Raw genomic sequence first — 16,347 nt, forward strand, 5'->3', positions numbered from 1 at the left:
CCATTTTAATTTCAAGCTGGTCCAGTTATACGAGCCTCGAATAACTCCGGAATATTTCCTATTTTCACCGCCGCGCCGCTCCTGCAAGCCAATCCCCAACGCGTTTTATATACTATATTGTGTGAAAAAGTACAATAGAAGTCTGGGGTAAAAGTTTTATTTTATTCTTTTTCTCCTTTTCATCTTTCTTATCGAAAAAGAATCCGTGATATAAATACGGGGCATAATGAAATACATTAATGGCATTAAAGCTCTGTAGAAGACGCGACTCCGTCGGAACGTATTGAAGTAAAGTTGATTTTAATCGTAGTTATATACTTATAATAAGTCTAGAAGGGATTATTTATTTTCGCAACAATAAAGAAATTTCACTTTCAAATCAACCCCGCTACCCACCGACATCTGTGGCACGAAAATTGTTTACGTCACGGTGATTTTCTACCCTCCCATTTATTATTATTCAAACAAGAAAAAAAAATTTCTATACTCAATAAAGTACACTGTAAGAAAATTTGACAAGCTCCGTACGACGTGCCCACGCAATTTACATCCTTAGCGATAACCTTTACTGACAGTAAACACACCGTGAGAATTTGTAGAATCCATTCGAAGGTGTGATTCAAAAAACAGGCAATTCTCATACTCCCGGCATACTATTCACGGTGGAGAAGCCAAGAGAGGGGGGAGGGGGGGAGAAATAGAAAGAGAAAGAGAGAGTTAAAACGTAAAAACACACGCAGACCATCTTTGAAAAGGTATTGAAATCGTAAAAATAGTAGGTCCTCCTCGTCCTGCAGAGTAAGAGCGTCACTTATTCACCCTCGTTTTTTTGCCCTTTTTCCAACTCTGGCCTTACACGTATACGTATGCGTAAAAAGAGAACTGGTAGATTATCATACCAATTGTATGTATATGTATGCGAAATATGCCCCCACGCGTATCTCTCGCAAAATTTGTCCAAATGCTAAATCTCAGAGGCATCGGAAGGGCGAAGCCGTTTCCTGCTTACATTACATCGTGATTTAAAATATCACCGACTCTATAGCCAATTGTAAATACCAAGGGTATAACGTCGAGTTACTCTTGCAAATTTTAATCTTCCGCGCGGGAATAATTTTTATTTCATTCCGACTCTCAAGTTCTATTCTCAAAGCGTGACGGATTTTTACAAACGTATACCTACACGTACACCGACATTTTTAAAACGCAAAATGCACACGGTGTACCTTTTGAAGAGGGAAGATATTTAAATAAAATCACTGTATAAAACTGATGGCAGCAAAGTTCTCCATAAACAAGAAGCATGATCGATTGAAAAGAAATTTCTAGACTGATGTGTTTACGACAGTCGTATCAAGTTTAAAACACCTGGAGACGCTGATAACCTTTCATTACTACTTAATCATAACGCGTCGCAAGTTTTGTTCCATGTAAATTAATATTATATATGTTACAAACCTACATGATGTCATGAAAGCTGCACAAAAACTGCTTCTTAATCCTGAGTTATCGGAACTACAGATACAAAAAGTTCAAAGCGCTTCTTTGTATGTGCAGGAAGTAACATTTGAGCGATACCAACTTCACATAAAGTACACATTACGATCGTGTAGATTAATATTCCGTGCTGACAGATATTCATTAGCACTATACACGTCAACTATACCAACATTAATTACGATAGTTTGCGCGATAGCATAATTATTACGTAATTTTACCCGAAAAAATTTCATCACAGAGTATATCATGTATCCAATTGGCACCAATTATTACCCCCCTCCCCACCACCCTTGCGGCCGTTGAAACCCCCGCGGGCAAGCATCAAACTTTTCTGCATCCTGTGTGAAATTGTTTCCCGTTGATAATTTCTTGATTAACTGAAACATCGGGGATAGGAAAAACACGGCATTCATTTTCGGTGATATTCAAATTTTTTTTTTATACATCGTCCAGTTGTCAGGTTGGGGAATCCACGGAAGAAATTCAGTGATCTTATTTATAAGTTTCACGTCTAGTAAAAGGTCGCTTTTAACTGGTATTTCCTTGTCGTTAAAAAGGTTAACATAGCGTAAACTAAAATCGAGTAAACTGTGACTTCTAAATGGTAATTCAGCCTTATCGTTAGCGGCTAATCGACGACAGCTTGTTCATTCTGGAAATGTAAAAGTGACGCCCCCTCCGGAAGAAGAGAACAACCTAATGGAGGAAAAAAGCTGACAATGTTCACATATGAAATTGTACTTTGGTCCGTCCGCAGAGTACTTTCGCAGCTGGCAAATTCAGTCTGACAATGAGAGTATAATTTGTCATTAGTCATACTACTTGGCCCACTCAGCGTCAATGCTCAATAGCTCGCATAAACAGAAACCCAGAGCCACACGTTGGCCCTCGTGTTCCATGCAGGACTAACACAAGGTGTTTTATCATTTGTCTCGGCGTTGTGAAAGCGAAAAAATTTCCCCTTTTTCTCCTCGAAGAGTGTGGTTAATCCTCTATGAAGGCGAATGACAAGCACTGCAGCACATCATCTTTGAAACTAGATACACACCGAAAGGTCCGGAGATGATTTTCAAAATTGATTGATGAAGCCTCGGTGCGCAGCAGCGAGGTAATGCCGATGTGTTATTTGCTCGACATGAGAGCTCGTGGCCAATTTGAAGTTCATCCGTATCAACACCGGTATGGGACAAAGAAGCGTGGCGCCCTCACCCTCGCCCTCGCCCTCGCGCAATCAATTCCAAAGAATCTACTTACGCACTGAAAGGTAATTCCAGGGACCTCGTTCCTTTTAGCCAACCTTCAGCGCTTAACCAGGATTAATGACCGAGCCGATTGCGTATAGTTGCAATAGTGGTAGCACTGTTAGAAACACAAAACGAATCGGATAACAATATCGAGACGTCTTCTTCCATCAGACTTTTACCGATACGTTAGTTGTAGGCTGCAGCTGATGGGGTCGTAGAAAGTAACTCACTATTCGACAATTATCTCCAAATTTCAAAGAGGGTATATAGCGTAAAATTTTTTGACTTCCCGTTTGTCGGTTTTCAGACAGAAAAATGTGTGTGTATGTACGTACGTATGTCATGAGGTTTTTTGGCCGCTGATATCTCAAGAAGAAATCATCGGATTTCAATGATTTTGGTCTCAGTCAACACGGCTTGTCCCAGCTTTGAACTGATTAGATTTTCGCTTTGACCGATTCAGTACTTTTCCAATTATTCGAATAAGAAAAGTCGAAAAAAATCGAAGAAAAATGATATTATCTTGAGAACGGATGAACAGATTTGAATGAAAATTAGTACCGTGAAATTTTTTGAGTAGTTAATCACGAATCTAGAGTCCCATTTACAAATCTTAAATTTACAATATTCAATAAGCTGTAAAAAAAAAAACTAGAAACATTCGGATTTCGATAAAAATCGGTACGCGTCGGTCCTCTGGGTTGCTGATCACGAATCTGAAGTCAGATTGCAAAATCCAAAATGGGGAATCCAATATGGTAGAAAAAATCAAAAAATATTCCGATTTTCGTAAAATTCCAAAATTTCTAATGGTGGATCCACTACAGTGATTCACAGTAAAAAAGAATCGTCATATTTTCACATACTATATTATTCAATAACTTTAAAATCATTAATCACGAATCTGAATTTGTACTTCGACATTCGAATAGGATATTACATAACTTTTTGTTCTCTATGAACTTGAAACCTGCAGGGTGAGAACGTGAAGTTCAGTAGCTTGCTCATGGCCATCTAAGCCGCTTGTTTTTGCTAAAATACATGCAAACGAGGTCACCACTTCAAAAGTCGACGGCATAGACTTGTTGTATCAATAATTAATTCGCTAACAAATACAGCTCGGAAATTCAAAACTTAATGAAGAGCCGACCGACCAGCAACCCACGTCTCTTCTCTTCGTTATCTCTCGGATTTTCTAATACTACAAGGAACCCGGCGTGCCGCGTTTAGTCCTCCGAAGGTCCTCCCTAACCATCGTCCTTTGGCCAAATACTAGCAGCCGGTGCTTACGCGGCGATTGGTCCTATCTGCGGATAGTTACACGCGTAAATGGTATTCTAGGTCCCGTGCATCCTCCACCTCCGGACATCGCGTCATCTATTAAAAGATCAATCTCTCCCCCGTGTTCAATTGCGCTCGCTGATAACCAAATCGCGATAAATTCATGTTCTTTACGACGATGCGTCGTCGGTGATCTGGAGACGAAAATTGCTTGGCTTTTTTCACGAAAGATAAGTTTTTCTTTTTCACATTCTAATCTGAGTATATTCACGGTCGGGTAGACAATTTATCTGACGGTCCATCGCGTTATATATTCTTTTGTCAACTTGATGAGACAAGTTGCGCAAGACTTGTTCCACACGTCTTCTCTTATTATTTATACCCGTGAGTACGAAATAGAAATAGTGAAAGTAATGAACTGTTGCATTATATTTTACAACCAAATTTTAGAATGGATGTCAATGATCGAAGGCGATCTCTATGTCTATTGCTCTAAATTATGTAAAAGCCTATTTTTCAACCAGCATCTGAATGTTAAAAGGCAAAGACGTCTTACAGCAGGTCTCGAACTTTACCTGGGATTATAATGCTTTGAAAGTGTAATAAATTGATGCAATAAAACTGTTTTATGCGAAATTCTCCGCGGGGTGAACTGGTCTTAAAAATCCTCCGCACCCTTTTGTGGTAGCTACATAATCGCTGTAATTAAAAACCGCAACTATGGGGACTATGGGGACTTATGGCTTCGCATCGGGATTCATTATGGTCCGTGCATTTCTTCCTTATTCACAGAACCAGCTTAAGGCCAAGTGCTGTCTAATTCCCAATGATTCGACAGGTCCAGAAGTAAAAAAAAATCACCGTACTAATCTGTATAAATACCGTGCGATAAGTGTGCAAAAATTATCATCTATTTTCAGAACGCAATTTGAACACCTGTTGCCAAAAATAGTTTTGGATTGGTGCAAGGATTCCGAATTTCAGGATTGGTTGAAAAATGAGGGGGCGTGGTATCGAACGTGGGACGGGATCGGGGAAAAGTTTAAACATTAAACAATAGGCGACCTTTTCGCGGCCTCACTGTCCACACTGGTTACCATCCACATCTGTTGACCAACTGAATGTCGTAAAAAATGGGGAAAAACCCGCGTTGGGAAAATTTTCGTGTCTGAATTTACTGTCAAAGAAAATGTATTTATTGTGTGTTTGGGAAGTCCCGAGTGAGTGTCTTGCCATTGTCTTGCCAGATGTGTGCTGGCTGCAGCTTGCCGAACAGCGAAGTACGGACTGACTTGGCTAGAGTCGTAATGTAATTTCGTCCTGAGTGTTCATCATTCGATCGATGCACGAAAATTAATATCCGAGGAAAAACGCACTGCTATGATACTTTATTGAGGAAACTTAATCCCATCGAAATTCATTATGCACATAAAAAACTGCGTATAGTTTTACAAAACCTGTTTCAATTTGTTTAATAAACTTCCTCGATCCTTGAAAAAAAAAAAAAAATATTCATCCTGCATAAGAAACGGTTGCACATTACCTCGAAATTCATTAATCCGTCGGTTTTACCTAAGACGTCCTTGCCGTTTTCGATTTAGCGTGCTGCACGAGACGATATCCGAGAGCTGGCAGAAATCGGCATCGATGTCGAGGCGATCGAGCCAAGATTAAAGACTGGGTGGGCGGAAAGATCGCGGTGAGGAAAAGATCGCTCTTGTATTATATGCAGAGTGCAAAGGAGTTTTAAATTTCTAATCAGTTTCTTAGCTCCGCGATCATTGTTCAGGTATGCAGAAGTCAGGTGGGTCTGATCGCAGCTCGAGCTTTATGTATTCGCCCTTGGCCAAAGTCGTATATATCTCGCAAATGAATCCCGGTGTTTACAAACATGAGACATCAGCATAGATTATACAGTATATACGTATACAAATTGCGCCGTGGTGATTCTTGGTCAATGTCAAACTCTCCATCAACTGCAGGCGAATGCCGGCTTGTACGTTCCCCTCTCGCGAGTTTCTCGTCGACGATTATGATGGGAAAAAACGTGGAATTTGCAAACGGGATGACTTCAACGTCGCGTAAACCGTTTTTTGCATACTTATACACACGCGAATGGAACCGGTGTTCCACACCACGCATAACTCTAACTAAAAGTCACGTTTGTCAAGTCAACAAATGAATGTCAATTACGATAAAAGTTTATAAAGTACGTAACATTGGTCAAGGTGAAATTCAATGGTAAATAATAATGAGAATAATATTTATTGAAAACGTGGTCAAAGTTAGTAACGTTATCATAACGAAACATTGTAGGAAAACGATGACTATTTTCTGAACAATGCAATGATTTTTAAGGAACTTGCGACTTTGAAATATAAGTGTGTTTTCCTTAATTACGGTTTACCGAATTTCAAACTATTCCAACTATGGCGGAATAACGCTTTTTCCTCAGCATGAACCGTTACGTTAACGTTATCAACTTGAATACCAAGTTTTTCTTCTTTTCCCGTTTTATTCACCTTGTCCATTACCCGAGCTTCGGCCGAATCAAGCTGAAAACGACAGGTTGTAGATTGATATCGCCGGTCGGTTTTGAAAGAACGTCGAAGGTGAGAAACTCTGAAAGATGTTAGGTAATATTGTTGTATATTGGGTTTGTGAAAAGTTTCTACCGCTAGGCAACGAACGAACGAACGAACGAACGAAAGAACGAACGAACGAAGCCAAAAAAAGTACCAAATCCGGCTTATCGTTAGCCAGACCGCGAGCCACGCAGCGCACAACGTGCGATGGACGAACTGCTTAACGTTTCGTGTTCCGTGTACACGCGGTAACCATTTAAGCGTCATGGCTAACTGACCATTTCCGGAGCAGCTACATACCTACGTATATACTCCGAGAGGACTGCGGACAATTCGACCGAATGAAGGTGCCATTTGAGGGTCTAATTACGTGCTTAGTTAGCCCGGTGTAGTAGGTACTATAGTCGAAACTTCGGGCGTCATGAATCTCAACCATGCAACGCAAGATGCGACCGACATGCGACACCTTGTCATGCGTGCCTGGTTGTATAACACGCATCGTATCATCGAGGTACAGTCATGTCTGCAACATCGTTTGTGTTCGAATGAAGATTGAAAAAATCTGTCAAGTTACGAGGGTGGTATTACAGGCATAAGCTTGGAGGAAATCTGCACGTAGTTTACGACCAAGTGAATTAATATCTCGTTAAAAGACCCAAAGTTTGACTCGTAAAAGTCAACTTTCTACATCGCTCTCGTTTCCTTTATTCTCTTTTATTCTTTTTTTTTTTTTTATCTCTCTCTATTATCATTACCTCTCTATCTCTTTACCCCACCACCCCTTCCATTACTCTTTCCCGCTATTTTCCACTTCCTCCATATCTTATTCACTTTTTTTATTGCCACACTGGGACGGCAGATATGTAATACCTATAATGTGCCTGCTAGACAGAGGCTCTCTTCTTTCCGTGCATTTCAAAAAGATGAAACTGTAAAATTCTACCAGCGTGGATAAAACCGGTTACCCTTTGGCTGCGTATTTATACACTTGTCTCGTGATGTTGTAAAACGATTTTCGTACACCAATTTCGCACACAACACCATTATGCTTTTCTTTGTGAAACAAATTACGTCAAATATTAGACGGCATCACCGTTTGGGGATGCAAAATTTGAATTTCAAAAATATGAAATAAATAAAGCTACAGACACGCTGGTCCAAGTGATTGCATTTATACTCTCGTACCAGGTGCAACAATGAGTACCTACGCGGAAAGCACGGGATGCAGGAAGCGTTTAAATACTAACTAAAGTTCGCAGCAGCAGCAACAGCAGCCACACTCGACTAACCACCGACGCAAAGTCGTTGTCGCTTCGCAAGGAAACAATGAAACGTCCTGAGCTATGCTGCACCTCTAGGTATGCGTTGGCAAGTAGCTGAATACGTGCAACGCATGTACCTGCATAGATGCTAACACGAGCTAGGCATTTAAAACGCATTTCGCCAAAAGAAGTTATACGTGCTGCAGCCTCAGAACCACCGATTGAAGAGTTTGGCACGGTATTCTGGATTGCTATATACCTTCGTATAATACACAATGCCAATAACAATGACGAGGGTAATAATTAGGTAGCAGAGATCCGGGAACCGTGGAAAGTTCAGGATCGACGTGTACGTTCAGCTTCAGGCCGCCAATTAGTGTCCGTATTTGCGTCGAGAGTCGACGGGAGTAAAGAGGTTCCAAGTTCTCTTCTCCTATCGCTACGACCGCCATCTCTATAGCTCTATAGACGGTGAAGGCAAGCGTAAATCTTCCCTTCCAGAACTCCATGTACTTATCGCATATTTATTTGCATTACAAAGATCATGCAGCCGACACGCAATAGCGGAGCTTACTGCAGTAATTAGTAGAGTTGATTTGGATTTGTTGATTATTTTCAAGCGTGTAATATCTAAAAAGCGGCGACTCTGCGGGGCAGAACGAACTTGAAACGCGAATTTACCTGAATATTAAATTATCGGTTAGATGTGAAACAGAAAAACGATTATTGCCTTACAGTTGGCTGGATACGAGCCGATGTATAAGCAGTTGCGATAACGCGCGCGTAGGCAATAAAAGAAAGAAAGAAAGAAAGAAAGAAAAAAAAAGAAACGTTGAGAAATATATTGCGGTGTGTAATGACGTTAAGAAATTCCAGACAAGAAATCAAGGGAACAACGAGCCGCGGAGAGAACGAAACCGATCGATCACAAATATGACGAACGTAACTATGTATACGAGCGATCAATAATATTGAGGTTATTGGGTAATATTTACAAAACGACAGATATGGAAGAGATTTCTCACCACCCTCGGAAAATATGCTCCTTAAAGAAAAGGAAAGAAAAAAACTTTCCTTTTTCAATTTCAAAACATAGAAGAGACAAAACTTGGAATTGCATTCGTCATATTTGAAATTTTTTTTGTTGGTATGGATTTTACCAGCTTTCAAGTCACGTTCTTAAAGTAAAATTCAAATCGAAAAATTAACTTTGAAAATGTGTCAAAGTCGTATAATGAAAATTTCACATTATCCATGCAAAAAATTATTGCCATTAGCGTAATGCAACAACGTTGATACTCGGTTGTATCGCGTACCGTTATATTCGTTGTTCATAAAATGCAAGAAAAGATTTCCAACTTTCGCAGGTGCACGCGTATTAATTTAAAGGTTACTATTACAACGTGACGACGTACACATATAAAAGATCGTTTACAAGCTTGCAAAAACATCGATACACGATGTGGAAAAATACAGGAGTTGCGAGTCGGTTTCGGAACAAACAATTCACAATTACTGCTACATGTAGGGTTGCTCCGCATAATTAAATCTTGCTTCGAATGGACCTAAAAAAAAAAACAACAAACAAACAAAAACAAAAACAAAATCAACTCGATTGAAATAGGTTTTCCTGCAATTAATATAAAATACCTAAAACGAGATATACGTCATAATGTCGAACTATCGAATGACCTCGACTCCATTAACCAACTTCGAACCAATCGAGGAACTGTACCCTAGTAACCCATTACTTCCACTGCAGAAAGACTCTCTCTCTCTCTCTATAGAAAGAAAGTCTCTCTCTGTCGCGGGCCATACTTTTGGGATTCTCTTCCTACATTTAGAAGAGAATTCCGTAACTACTTCACTCTTAAGCCGGCACTTCGGAAGCACTTTTTCGTTTCCGAATCTTCGGGGGGCTGATTTAATTTTTGTTGGTTTGCGTGATAGTTAATTTTTTTCACCCATTCCGATCATTGCATCGGTAGTCAGTCCTCATTTTCATTTTTCGTATTTCTCTCAATATTACTTTACATCTAACTTCAATTTTATTTCATCTCATCCCTTGTCTTACACTTCCGTTGTACTCTTTACTGTCATCTACTTTAATCTCTTCACTTTATTCTATTTTAACTATTTTAAGTTATCATTTTCTGTCCATTTACTTGCTTCTTCTGTTTTTACTGTATCCCGCATTATATTTCTGTCACTATATCCTTGTCCAACGCCGCTATGGACATAGTAAACCTCTCTCCATTTATCTATCTTTCTCTTTATCTCACTCGCTCGTACACACATTTGTACGCACGCATATACACGTACAGAGCGTTCATTCAAAAGAAGCTTTTCTCGTAGCCTCCTCTACCTGCTGCTGATCAATTTAATCAAAAGGTTCGAATTGGTTCAAGGAACATAAAATGCCATAGAGTCAAGAATAAGACGTACCTACGGGAGGAAATCCAATAAACGAATCTAATCGAATAGCTGACAGTTTTCATTGCCTTTACGACTATACTATAATATAATATATATATATGTATATATATATGGATCAGCGAGTGCCTATATCCGGCCGACCGTATACCTTAGAAAAAGAATTAAAATCGAATTTAAAGAAAGAATGAGAATTCGCATTCGCGTTTTAAAAATCCATAGATTCAAATGATGAAGGGAAACGATGCTTCTAAAACCCCAGAATCCTCTCTGAAACACGAACTTCCCCGGCGTTGCATCGCTCCAAAGTATACATAATAGAGTATATTTTCCACCTTATTCTGTTACATCACAAATTCTCCTGCAAGTATCGTTGCAAATGCGGTCAGGTATTTAACATTTAGCGATCGTGAGAGACGGCGGCGCGCCTACCGAAGAGCGGTGGCGAATGGATTATAAACACGCGCCGCCTCAGCAGCAGCCAGTAATCAAACACGTACATAAGCAAGCGGTTCTGACACAGAACGGTGGTTGTAATCAGTAATGCATGCGTCTTCGCAGCTCATAGCTACGAAGCTTGTATATTACATTTACGCAGATTTCACCCATAATGCACGGACGCAGTTTAGGTTAAGATTCTTTCCTACATCTTAATATGCGTATAACATGCTGCGAATGAAAGGGGCGCATTTACACGCTGCACACTCAACTCATTGCTAAATGCAAATGCGAGAATTGAAAATTGCGGAAAGCGAAACCTTCGACCTTGGCGAAAGATTTTATTTCGGCGAGTTATAATTTACACAACACCTTTCATGATAACTCTTTTAATGTAAAAATGTAGAAAGATTAATTATAATTACAAGCGGAAACGTCACAGTGTGAAATTTTGAAAAGTGCGAAAATCTGTTTCACGGAATATTTCAAATGAAGGATGTTGAAATATGGAAAAACAAAATGTAGAATAGTGAAGTACCTAAATAAAACCAAGGAAAAGAATCGTCAAAATTCTGCTGCATTCTAAGTCATTATGACGTTTCTGTATCACAGCATGGTTCTATACTTTGACCTTTCTAAATTTTGACTTTCCTATAAGTCGACTATCTGTATTAAAAAAAAAATCCATGAAACAAATCTACGCATTTTTGAAAATTCGACGTTGTGTACCTTCTATTTCCTCATCTTTCTACATTTCCATATCCACCCTTATAATTATCATATCCTTTGAAAATTCACCAGAATAAAAAACAGGAATAAGATAAGACAACTCACCGAAAAATTCCGCAGCACCTTCAGAACCTTGCCAAACTCCACACTCACAATATATATATATACCTACATATATATCTATCTATAAATTGTTCTCCGCGTACTCCAAGATTAACCTCCGACTTCCCTGCGCAGCGAAGCACGCGCGTGTCTCCTTATCGTTAACAACAACAAACAACAAGTGTCTCTGAGGGAAAATCTCGCCGAGTCTCGCGAGCTATTTAAAGAACGACGAGTCAACGGAGAAAAAGCGTCTCTATTCCTCCGCCGAGGAGCGGCTGAAAAACCTTTTACTGTCCTGATCAGCAGGATCGCGCTGCAAGTTCGCGATGCGGCCGAACCTTGGCCACCTGGTACACTCACAATCAGCGCACCGCGGCTGCTGGGAGAGGACTGCTGATCGCGCGCCTCTTTGACAGCGACAAAACAACCATCGGGGATTCGCAGTCGCAGCGGCGAGAGGCGAGAGGCGAGAGGCGAGAGGCGAGGAGGCGAGGAGGCGAAGGCGCAAGTGCGAAGAACCTCGGTGTCTAGGGCTGTCGCTATAGTCGGCCGCGAGCCGCGAACCGAGGACTACGCGAGCGGAAAGAGAGGAGATTATGCCTCCGATTATACCTCCCAGAAATCCGATTCCCGGATTCAAACTCTCGCAGAGAATCTCTTCTCTCTCGTTTTTTTTTTTTTTTTTTTTTTTTTGTTTTTGTTTTTGTTTTTGTACAAGATAAAAATCTTAAACAGAACGATTATGTATACTAGCCGACTTCTTATGTACCGAAAAGAACACCTCAAGTTGCAATTTTTCGATAGGACTATTTGTTTTCCAATCGTTGGGGGTTCATTGGTAGTCTGAATTCAGTATTTCAACTAGATTCTGCAATAGATCAGAAAAATTATCGTAGGAGTCGGAAAATATCGATTGTAGACAAAAAAAATTGTCTAAAACAAAATTGTGGAGCATTAATCCACATAATTAATTTATAATTTGAATTTTAAATTTCCTACAAGTTTCGTTGTCACCGTTTTTAGTCAATAATTAAAAATGACCAAATTATTTGAAAAATAAATGAATTCCACTGTAAATTCAAGATGGCGGTCGAAGATATTGCAGTAACTCATGAAAATTCTATATTTAGACCATCGATGACTCCCCCCGCCACCGATTAGAAAAAGATAATAATAGTATCGAAAAATTGCAGTTTCAAATGCATGTACATTCCAACCGGATAATTAGGTAAGGAGAAGCCTCCGATTCTACGTCAAGAAATCCGTTCCACAAGGTCATAATCTTACAGAAAATATTCTCTCATTTTCTTATTGGACAGAATGAAAATCCTACGCAAAGCGATCGTATGTACAGAAAATACTGTACATGAAATACTTATTGATGTTGATCTTTTTTATTGGATAAATAAGATTCTTCTACACATGCCACAATTTCATGGAACACCGTCGTTTTGTAGCACCAGCTCCCCGATCCTGTACAGAAGTCTGGAATTCGATGGAATATCTGTGCTTAGTTATCCTGCTCTCGCGAAAAAAAAAAACAGTATATGAGATAAGACCACTCTAAAAGATATTTTCTTTTTTATAAATTGTGAATTTTCAATTTCCATTACAGAACTGCACTGCCGTATTCTGTGGAACTATACGATTGTTTAGAAACTATTTCTTGCAGGATATTCTCGGTCGGACTATTTCACTGCGCAGTGAAGAGGTTGAAGAAACGCAGGCGGAGGCTGCGTCTGCATTTTTTTCAGGCTTTCTTTTTATACAGGCTGAACTACGCCGCAGGCTTCACCTCATCGCTATGGATTCGTTTCTTCCTTTTAATTTCAGGTAGATAGGATCGATGCATCACACATGTTTGTGTCGTTTGTTGACAAAACGTGTGCCGCAGCGGTCATCGAAGTAATTAACTCTCTGATTATGACATCAGCATCGGTCGATGGACAGACCTGAACGTCATTTTTATAACTCTCTCATTAATGTATACATGGGAAAACGCAAAAGTGATTAAAATTGGACGCTGCGTGTAAGAAAATTGATTTTTTATGACACGGAATGGTAACCTCGTGACCTACTAGCTAACCTGTGATCAAATTTTATAATTCGATAACGACGCGTTCCCGTTAATTATATAGATATTATCTATAATTGTACAGCCGTATAATCCTACTTATAAAATTTACGCATCAGTGCAGGTTGTTACGCACGTGGCAAACGTGATATCAGGCAAGCTGTTGTTTCGGGCTAGACCAAACTTTCTGTCACCAGACTTCCAAAATAACTATTAAAACAACATCAGGTATTTTTTCTCTTGTTGGCAAATTACACCGCGTTATTAACGTCCCGATTCTGTGGTCCGGTCACGACTAGGCTCAACAAAATATATATATAGGCTCAATAAAATATATACCTATATATAGATATATATAATACCAACGATATTATACATACGTATAATATGATACGAAGTGCGTGAGATACCTGGTGGAAAAAATTTGATGCCAGCATTAAAGCGCAATCCCTTCGGTACGCGTTCATGAAACATTATACGTCGAGACAATAACCGTTTGGATTCAGGGATTATTGATCCGTATGAAAGCTAAGCGGACGGTATAATCGTTGGAGAAATTGTAATAATCGTAAATATGCCAGAGGTTATCCGGATTCTATTCACTCTGACAGCGACTTGCCGTTATACAAGGGAAACGTCAACCCCGCTTGGTGCCTGCGGTACTTTCCATCTCTAAAACTTTTAATTAAAGCTCAATAATTATGAGATACGGAAATCAGTTCCGCAGCCCCGAGATCGGCGGCTTAACTATAATATGCAGGAAAATAAATAAGCTTCGCGCACTCTCCACCAGTTTACTAATTAGTTCGTTAATTAGTGCAGTCACAACGTTAGATATAGGTTGCTGTACCTACATTGTTTGCCATCTTGACACGTGTTAGTGATACCGAATTTCTGCAAGCCAATAGCATTTTTTCTGTGCGTAAGTTTACACTTTTACTTATACGTAATCGGTGGGTAGACGTTGAAAAATAACTTTCCCTCATTTTTCTAACTTGCTTGAAATAACGATAAAATTATTCTTAACCATATCGCGGATTATTCGCGCAGTTATTGTAACAACTAATTAGAGAAAAACAACAGCTAATTCGCGTTACAAGTATTCTAAACAGAAAATGCAGCAAATAAACGACGTACCACCAAGATTTTGAAGCGAAATATAAAATTCTGTCCTACCGCTGTTTCGTTTCAGTCAATTATTATACAAGTTTTTTCGTTTCTTTGCGTTTAAGAAAAAAAATCGCGTTGCGTAGGTCTGTATACCTCTGCTTTTTGCATCCTGAGTAAAAGATCGCGTGCAGTGGAATAATATCTGGCTCATAATGACGTATAAATTGCCATGAATTTCTGACGCCTGTTAATGCGAAGGTTACTTTTTCGTACAATTTAGTAATATACGAATAAAATACATCACAAGTTTCGAAGTATTGTATGATCGATTCGTATCCAATTGTCACGTCGCGATATTTCCGAATATATATACAACACCGCAAGCGTATATATTTGCCGTTTATTTTCCCAACTCTCGATCGTGGAAAATTATAATTGAAAATGTTTACCCCCGTGGCAGCTCCGTGCAGGCCTTCGCAAAAGATCTTAAATATGTATGAAAATTGGCAGAATCGCTGGCCAACCGAATTGTTACATCCGACCACCGTTTTCCGACCGCAACTGCCTGCACAATGGGATGCCGGATCGGAATCACCTTGAATCACGATCCCGGCGCGTAGCCATTCAGCTTCCATTTATTATTTGTCGTGTAAAAAAATTATTCAAACTCTCAATAGGGCCTCGACGAACGTACGCGGTGCAGAAGGTTGATACCTATAACGAAGGTACAAGGCATCAGAGGCATCGGTCCGCGTAGTAGCATTACGAAATAATAAACGAGTTTTATACCGTTAGCCGTAAATCTATAATAATAACCATCTGACGAAATTCTTTCACTCCCGGTTCACAACACACTAAATCCCCGCAATGCCATTGAACTTGATCTTCGTACGATGGGATGTTTAAATAATTTTGCATCGTAATTATCTAATTATTTATTGTATTCGCACGGTACGAAGCAATTCTTATTTCGTAATAGAAAATAAAAAAAAAAAAAAAAAACGACTGGGTAGACAGGTTCGAGACCGAAGGATTTTATCGCAAATTAACAACAGACAATTACTGTTGCGACAACTCGATAAACATTGGTGTCAATATCACTAATTTTGCAATCGCATATTATAGTAAATTGTACGTAGGTATACCTATTGCCTAAATTTTTCTTTGTTAAATCGATTATTTTAATTTTATATGGCTAATTTGCATTTTATGTACCGTAGTTAAGATGAGATACCGTAATTGTTCATTACCCTGGACCGCAATATTAATTAAAATACAAACATGACTTTTACCCGACCTGCGAAATCCCGTAGGGTTATCTTCACTTATCATTTATTTTACTACAACGCGTTATACTACAATTATAACGCAATGCTGACCAGGCTATTCCGATTCTTTGGTGTAATACCTACATGCAATTATAACCCGCAATTACTGTTCGTAATAGGCCTGCAATTGTCGTGATCCGAACTACTTTCATTCTCGTTCGATATCTAAAATATACTTTACACTACAATGCAAAGGAATTTAAAATTCAACTTCATACATTTTTCGCGTAAATAATCTATGTTTACCAAAGTATTCAA

The 16,347-nt window shown here is 39.3% G+C and overlaps 1 protein-coding gene across 1 annotated transcript in view; it reads right to left on the reverse strand.

Moving 5' to 3' along the window:
* The window catches only part of LOC124415893 (Ig-like and fibronectin type-III domain-containing protein 1), a 156,412-nt gene extending 144,761 nt beyond the window's left edge, over positions 1 to 11,651 (reverse strand). Inside the window, exon 1 of the mRNA XM_046896597.1 lies at positions 11,578 to 11,651. The gene's annotated coding sequence lies outside the window, so the exon portion shown is untranslated. The remainder of the gene's footprint in view (positions 1 to 11,577) is intronic.
* Positions 11,652 to 16,347: the final 4,696 nt, after the last annotated feature.

Source organism: Diprion similis, chromosome 2 (assembly GCF_021155765.1).
Source record: "Diprion similis isolate iyDipSimi1 chromosome 2, iyDipSimi1.1, whole genome shotgun sequence".
In the NCBI taxonomy this organism is placed as follows: Eukaryota; Metazoa; Arthropoda; class Insecta; order Hymenoptera; family Diprionidae; genus Diprion; species Diprion similis.